We start from the raw sequence: 8,314 nt of genomic DNA, 5'->3' as shown, positions 1-8,314 counted from the left end.
GGTACTGGGAGAACCTAAATCCTTCCCAGAGCATTGCCTGCAAAGGAATCTGGGGAATGTAGTTTTATCTTACCAGCTTCTGCAGGACAGGAAGGCACACTAGAGGGAGGTTGGAGTGGGTGCTGAACATTAGTTCATCTTATCTAACACGTTCTTACTCCATGCCAAGGCCCACATCAAATGCTGCTTCCTGTCAGAGACTCCTCTCCCACTGTGTCCCCTCCCCTAGTAGAAAATGTTCTCTGTTCCCAGAGCTTATGTCATCCAGTATAACATGCCAGTATCCTTTGTTAACCTGCAAGATTCGTAAGGGCAGGGATTTTGTATGACTCCTGTCTGTACTTCTTGCATCCATACAAGTCCTGATAGGTAATAACTAGAGATTTTAAAATGTGCCCACAAACTCTTCAATACTTCTCTCTTTAAAAAGTGGAGCCTAATTCCCCTCCTTTTGAGCCTGGACTGGACTCACTGACTCACATCTAATAAACAGAATGTGGCAGAAGTGGTGTGTGACTTCTGAGACTAGGGCATAGGAGACATGGCTTTTTCATTCTTGAATCACTGGCGCTGGAAGAAGTCAGCTGCCATGTTTCTAGCCACCCGATGGAGAGGTCCATGTGGTAAGGAACTGAGGCCTCCTGCCAACAACCAATAGCAATTTGCTAGGGGTTTTTTTTCTCCCAGGAGGGAAAATCCCATCTGACCCAAGAGGACATTTAAGGCCCTTGCCTCCCTTGATCCATTAAAGTGCTTAAAAACTACAGCCTGCTGACTCATCCTCTTTTTTTCCTATGAGCTGAAGTATAGTGGACAAGAGGAGAAGGAACTGAGGATGGATAAGACAGAACTGAGGCTGGGAGTTCCCTGTACTCATTCAGGGTTATTGAATGGTTTGGGCCAAACCTGACTGATCCTGCCAGGAAAGGTGATAAGGACATCAGCAGCTTAGAGTCCCCTTGCCTCTTCTTGTGGAACTTGAGGTCCTGGTGAGCCCCGGGGTTTGGCATGGCTGTAGCCAGAGGAAGGAGAGCCTATCAAGGCGGAGTCCTTCTGACCTAGACTACCCTGGTGCCCTGCAGGCAGGTGAGTGGTCTGGAAAGCTGCTCCACGCCATGGAGAGAGAAGGGTTGTCACCCAGCAGTGATGCAAGAGCAGGCTTTGCAAGGCAAGGCCTCTGGCAAGAGGGCCCGCCCTTTCTCAGCTTCTTGAGGCATTTGGGGACAGATGAGCAGCTGGCCTCTACAAACCAGCTGAGGGTAAAAATTTGCTTCTCCAAGAAGTTGGTGCCTTGGTGATTCTTGACCTTTCTCCATGCTGGAATCCTACACCTATTTTTCTTACTTACACAATTAATACATTTTCATTGTAAAATAAGCAAACTTCAAATGACTCCGTTATATGGAGTGAAAGAGCAAATGTTCTCCTTCATTGCCTACCCCCATCCCATTTCTGTCCCACAGGTAACTACCATTAAAAGTTTGACATACAGCCTGCCAGGCCTCATGGGTACATAGGTATCACACTTTGCACATTTCCCTGCAACTTGTATGAGGGTGTTTAATTCGATGATAGATCATTGACATCTTTTTGCACGTCAGTCCATAAAGATCTAACCCTTCTTTTTATCCAATAGTTAATATTCCATAACATATGTGAAAGGAAGAAAAAAATCTGTTAAAAATAACCATTTTTCACTGCTTTCTGTGGAGTGAGAAGTGAGAGTGTTGAATGGAGCTTCTGGGGGGATGGGAGAGTTCACGTGGGGAAGGAGCTATGGAGAGCTGCATCACTCTTTATAATAGAAGGGGAGGAATTCGGGGCCTCCCTCCGAGGCCATCGGGGGTGAAGAAATGAAAGGGGACAGGGGAAATGGGGGAAATAAGAGTTTGCTGACAAGATGGAATATGAGGACCCTGCAAGTAAGCCCTCTGTACAACCCTCACATCTTTAGTAAGTTTACTAAATCAATGAATGCATCCCCCACCTCTTAAGTGTTTCCTTAGAATAACAATGCAAGGATGGTGTTACTGAGGCAAAAGGTTAGAGTTTCTCTGCGGTTCTTGTGACATTGTTAAATTGTATCTCAATATATCACAAGATATACTATAATTATCTCATATTCTATAAGAATTATGCTGTGATTTATAATGTTTCCCTGTGTGGGGAGATTGAAAGGAACCCCAGTTTAAGAGGTGTATTTCTAGAATCTGACAGCTGAGGTGATCTTTACAAAGTCTGGCAGATCCACAGACGAATGTGGACACCTGCTGTGTTGTGTTCCCTGAGCTACATTCTGATCCAAGGAGGTGGGGCTGACTCAGGTATCTGCCTCAGCTCCCTACCTCACGGTGCTGACAAGTTGGGGGTCAGAGAATGCATACACAGAGTGGTCACGAAAACTACAGATGCCATAGGCCAGAAGCAGTGAGTGTGTGGCATCTGTAGCTCACTCTCTATATCCACACATTTGTCTAAGTGTTGATCACGGAACTCTTTCTTGCTGAGCCCAGAGGCTTCTTAAGAATTCTTCTCAGCACAGTGCTCCAGACAGCTACTACCAATCAATCAAAATTGGGTTGAATGAAACACATTTGCCTTCTCTTCTATAGGTTCAATCTAAGATAGGATTCTAAAATTTTGCCTTTTCTAGAAAATTTAGTTTTCAAAATGTACATTAGAATATACAACTAATGACACTTAAAATGCTTATCCACATCCCACCAAAGGTAGGTGTGCACACTTGAGAAAATTCTGGAATGGTGGCAAGATGGGTGAGCAGAGCTCAGAGGGGAAACAGGTCCCCTGTCATCGCTTCTTGAAGGCTGGCCTTGGTCTCATCTGGTGAGCCTGTAAGCTCATATCTGAGATCCCAGCCCCTTGGGGAAACAATGGTGGCCAGCTGATAGTGGTTGGGAGATACTCCCAAAGTGTTTGGGCACATCTTCCGGGACCATTAACACACTATCTGGTAGGAAGTCAGGGTCCAGAAGCAGAAGAGAAATGAGAAAGGCCTGTTCTGCCTAGAGCTGTTAAAAGCCTTTAATGTCTCTCAACAGCATGGGTCTACAGTAAGTTAGTGATGCATTTCAAGTGTTGAACATGAGGACAAGGACACTCAAATCAGCAGCAGCTGGAATTTCAGTCAGAATGCTGACTCACTGTGTAGTTTTGACTGGGCACTTTCTCCATTCTACTCCATATTTAGGCCTTCTAGTGAGATCAAGTCAAGTTCTGGGCTAGTTTGCTTTCCAGGTTTGCCCTTGTTCAGGTACAAGAGTCCAAGAACTGTGAATTTTACCCTCCAGCCTGATTCCTGTAGCCACAGCTTCATTCCCAGATCCTGCCATAGCTTTCAAGGCCCAGGCTTTAGTTGCAAGAAAGATTTGAAAGTATCAGCAGGTTCTGTGCCCTTTGGAGTTCTACTGTTGTCCCCTAGAAATACTTCGAGTCTCTTCTGACAGTTCTGTTTTTCTTCCCATGAAATAGCAGGAAGGGGAGTGGTGGGCAAATTTGGACAATTCAGCAGCCCCCCACCCCATTACATCCCAGATACAAGGCCTAGGCCAATGGTGCACTTCCAGTTGACCAGGCCAGAGCAAGAGGACAATGACCAACCCCTTCCCCCACAGTCACACTTACTAGATTATTCATTCATGGCTCTTCAGGAATGGCCCTACATCTATTTGGTAGCTCCAGCTACTCCATTTCTTAGGACTACTTCATTCATCAAAAGTTGTACATTGGATCAAGTTGTTTTATTTTGTTTTTCTTCCTACCCTTTGGGATTTTTGCACCTCTACTGATGATCTGTAGTATAAAGAACCCTTGATGAAGTCTTTGGCCTACTCCTCAAACAGGGTGACAAGCTGGCCCCTATAAGCTAGTTGTCATCTGGGGTCTTCTTAGTATTTGAGCTCTGGGAAAGATTGTTCCCACTCCCAAATTCCAAAGACCAAGGAAGTCCATAAGATTCCCCAAGTCTACTGAAAATTCTCCTGGGCTTCTGTTTCTAGGCTATTGCAACTGTGTAAGCCATCCTGATTCAAATGTCAACCTGAACACAATTCAGCCCTTCACTGGTATGCACAAGAGATACACTCACAGTGAGTATTTGTGAACCTAGAGAGGGAAACGGGTCATATCACACACCCCAAAGCCTCTTGTTGACTTTTCTCTTCTATTTCTGTCATGGCCTCCTCCAGAGTATCCAAAAGTTTCTTTACTCCTTTACTGTGCAGAGCAATCCCCCATCTGACACCTCTTTTCCAGCTAACACTCAGATCTTTAAAGCCCCACTTTCTTCCCCAACAATTCTCAGGGCCACTTAGCAGGGCTCAAAGAGGAGCTCTTGAGGCAAGGGGCAGAACCCTGTGCCAGAGGGTGTAAGCAACACAAGCCTTTTAGAAATGTCTCTCTGGCTGCTCTGAGGGCATTGGATTGGACTGAGGAAAGAGTAAAGGCAAGGACACTAATTAGAAGGAAATGGAAAAGATACCTGTTTATTGAATGAGTAAGTACATGAATATTAAGCTGTAGATAGTTAGCTGTGGCTTTGGGTCTCTGCTCTGGCCAAAGGTTATTCTCTCAAGCATGTGCCATGTTTCTTAAGGACTCTGGTGGGTCTTCAGACTTCTGGAAGAGTGAAACCCTTTCCTTCATGCTCACCTCCACTGACCCAACAGATCCCTATTCTCTCCCTTCCTGGCAAGCCCCTTTGGCTGTAGCTCCTGAGATCCTATCCTGTTTTTCTCTTCACTCTCTGATGTTTGGAGGGCTTGGTCACAAGGCGGTACTAAGTCTGGTTCTGTTCTTTGGTGAACTTTTTCACTTCTTGTAGTCTGAGCTGTCTTACTTAATAGAATGTACTATCTTTTTTCAAAGACTTTCTGGTTCACATCACATATTTAGCTCAGTAGAATCCCTGTGGCCAAACCCCTAAATCCAAATTTAAACTACAAACAAGTTCCTGTGGGTGATGGGATGACAGTTTACATGAAGAGCCAAGGTGGTTGCCAAAGTCACACACTTTGGAGAGGGTACTGTCTCTATTTAAGCCCTTGTAGTTCTTGGGGAACCCATCACCCATGTGTCCCACCCTCAGAATCATGACTTGTAGCTTTTCATTCCCAGAATGCTCTCACCATTCAGAAAAAAAAAATAACAGTCATTGTTCCCACCTAGGAAAGATGAGGGAGGTCCCAGGATCCCTCAACTCTAGCTTTTGGAGAATCCCAAACAGGCTTCAAAGCTTTAAGATGTCTTTTCCTTTTAATCTAGATGAAGGAAGGAAGACCACAAAAGAAGGCTTATGTCCAAAGTGAATTCTTTTGTCTAGTACATGGTTTATTTTAAATGTGAAAGTTCAAGGTTATGAAAACAAATGGATTGGACAGGGCATTTTTGAATTCTGAAGCATAGACATCTCTCCATGTTTGGAGGATATGCTCAGAAATTTGTTTGTGCAATTTTAGTCATTGTTGAAATAAAAGAGGTACTGAGGCTGTGGAAATTGCACCCAGAATGATGTGAAAAATAAATAAATGATGGTACAGGGTCCAGAATCCCAAAGTGGGAAAGGAGAGAAAATATGGTCGGTGTTATCCTCATGTGGCCCCTGGACACCTAGTTGAAAAACCTCTTTCTGACATAAACCATAAGTTGGATGGATTTACTGACTGAATGGAATAAATTGGGCAGATAAACTGCTCTCAAGAAGACTGATCTACAGATGTGTTCTTTCTGCTTTTTTTTTTCATTCTTACTTACCTGATTTTGTTAAGATCTCTTTTTACAAACTTGACTTTAGAATGCATTGGCTTGATTGGGAAGCTTTGAGAAAGAGATGTCTCATGGGGAAAAAATAGAATTCTTCCTCAGCACCTGGATTGAAAAGAAGAGCATTGGGGCTTGGGGTGTTCAGGTCCAGCTCTTCCATAGAGCTGCTGTGTAATCTTATGTAAGGCATTTCATTTCTTTAAGCTTCATTCTCTTAACTGGAAAATAATCACCAAATATTTTTTTGAAAACATGATTTGAGAATAAGTGATGCATACAGATTGCTGTGTATGGTACCCAGTGCAAAGTAAGATATGATCTAACTTATAATGGAAAAGAATTACTCTGCCTTCTCTGCAGGGGCAGGAGAGAAGTTAGGAGGTGATTGCATTGATAACATGGCAAGAGATTATGGTAGCCTAAACCAGGGTAGCAGTGGTAGAAGCAGTGAGAAACAGTCTGATTCTGGACACACTGTGAAGAGAGAGCCAACAGGATTTTCTTATGGATTCCATTTGGGCATGTGGGGAGCAAAAGGGGAATCATGAATGACTCATGGTTGAGCAGCTTGAAGGATGGACTTGCTATTTACTGAGATGGAGAGGGCTGAGGGAAGAGCTGGTATTGGGGGTCATACAAGTGAAGTTGGGATTGTCTATAAGACACTAAAGAGGAGGTGTTGAGTAGGCAGTTGGATATACGACTTTGGAGTTTTGGGGAGAGGCCCCAACTGGACATAAAGCATTTGAGAATGTTCAGAATGTAGATGGTATTTAAAATCATGAGGTCAGATAAGATCCTCTTAGAAATGAATGCAGATAGAAAAGAATCTAGATCTGAGAGCTAAGCCTTAGAGCAGCCCAGTGTTACACATCAGGGAAATGAAGAGGAACAAATGCATCCCCCCACCTCCCCTTCTCCCTTCCTCTCTTTCTCCCCTGTCTTTCTTCTTCTTTTATGATTATGAAAGGGGACTGTTCTATTTAATTCAGTTAGCCTTCATTTGAACAAAGCTGCTTACAAAACTTTTTTGGGTTTGCTTTTAAAAAGTGATATATGCTCTTTGAAACTTCAAAGTCTTTTAAAAAGAAAAAACACCCAACTTTGGGCTGTAGAAGAGACCTCGTGGTGCAGGCATCAAACCAGCAAGTCGAGTGCATCTGGAGATCAAGTTCCTTTCAGGATTAGTGAAATTGAGCTTTTGTTAGCATTAATTTAATGGTGGAATGTCAACTTGCAAACCTCAAAAATCCTTTTCTGCTTTGCATCTCTTTTCCTTTTTCATCCAAAAGAAAAACTATGTGAAGCCAGAAGGGAGAATCTGAGAAAGGTCTGACTCTTCCTTTGGTGAGATAAACAATCTGTTGTTTCATGGCACCAGCACAGAAATCCTGTGTTTGAAGAACAAGATGAGACTACAGTGTTACTCAGGATAGTTTAGGGGAGGGCAAGGTAGGAATAGCTCAATTCTTGTGATAAAGATCTGGGAGTCTCAGTGGACCGTGGGATTGCTATGAGCCAAGTAAATGGCATGGTTGTTACAAGAGCCACCACAGTTGTGGGTTGGATTCAAAGAGATCTAATGTCCTGGCCATAGGAAGTCAGAATGCCCTGAATAGAGAGACTTCCACTGGATGACACCAGCATCTGGGTTGCTGGTCACATTTATCTCATGGCCCCAACTAAGACTGTTAGATCAGAAGGAGGTATCTTCTCCTAAGGTAGCTAGTGACTCAGGAGACCCAGCCTGAATAGAAGAGCTAAGCAAGATGCTTTTGAAAATCTGAAATAGTATAGTTGTCAGGTGATTCAGGGGAGAAGAGGACTACAGCGGAGAAGTCATCTGAAATACAACAAGCTGGTTTCCAGAAAAGGCAGGAGTAGAAAGGAATAGGAGAAAGAGGAAGAGGACGAGAAAGAGGAGGCAGCAGATGCACAGAGAGAGGGAGAGAGAGAATGACATGGCCTTTGGGAAACCGATATTAGGAAAAACACACAGAGTGGGAGCTTCAAGTCCTGCTGGCTCTCTGCTCCCTGAGTCTGGATGTACTTTGTTTCCTGTCCTTGGGTTCTGTGGGGGGTCAGTTATCACTGACACAAGACCCCCATCCCCTTCAGCCAGCCAGCGTGGGTTTCTATTTTTCACAACTATAAGTGTTCTGTACTTTCCCCATCCATTCTGGCCATTAGGTTCTGCCCACGCCACTTCTGCTTACCTGTCAGTCCAACCTGGAATTCCTTCTTCTTCCCTGGACTTTCCCTGTTCTACTCTGCACTCAAAGGCCAGCTGAAGTTCTTACCTCTCCCATAAAGCCCTTCCTGACCAGCCTAGGTCCCAAAGGCCTCTCTTCCCCCTGAGCTTCTAAAGCTTTTCTGGCCTTCCCAGCTGGCTCCATCTTTCCATGGGCAGACCAGTTAGTGGTCTCCTTGGGGGCATATTCAGACCCCATTCCATCCTTTGTTTGGCCTGATCTGTGCTTGGAACTGAGCACATCCCAGCAGGCATGTGGCATTGGCTTATCTACTGAGCCTCCCC

The sequence above is a fragment of the Phyllostomus discolor genome, chromosome 6, assembly GCF_004126475.2.
Source record: "Phyllostomus discolor isolate MPI-MPIP mPhyDis1 chromosome 6, mPhyDis1.pri.v3, whole genome shotgun sequence".
Taxonomy (NCBI): Eukaryota; Metazoa; Chordata; class Mammalia; order Chiroptera; family Phyllostomidae; genus Phyllostomus; species Phyllostomus discolor.
This window is presented reverse-complemented; position numbering follows the sequence as displayed.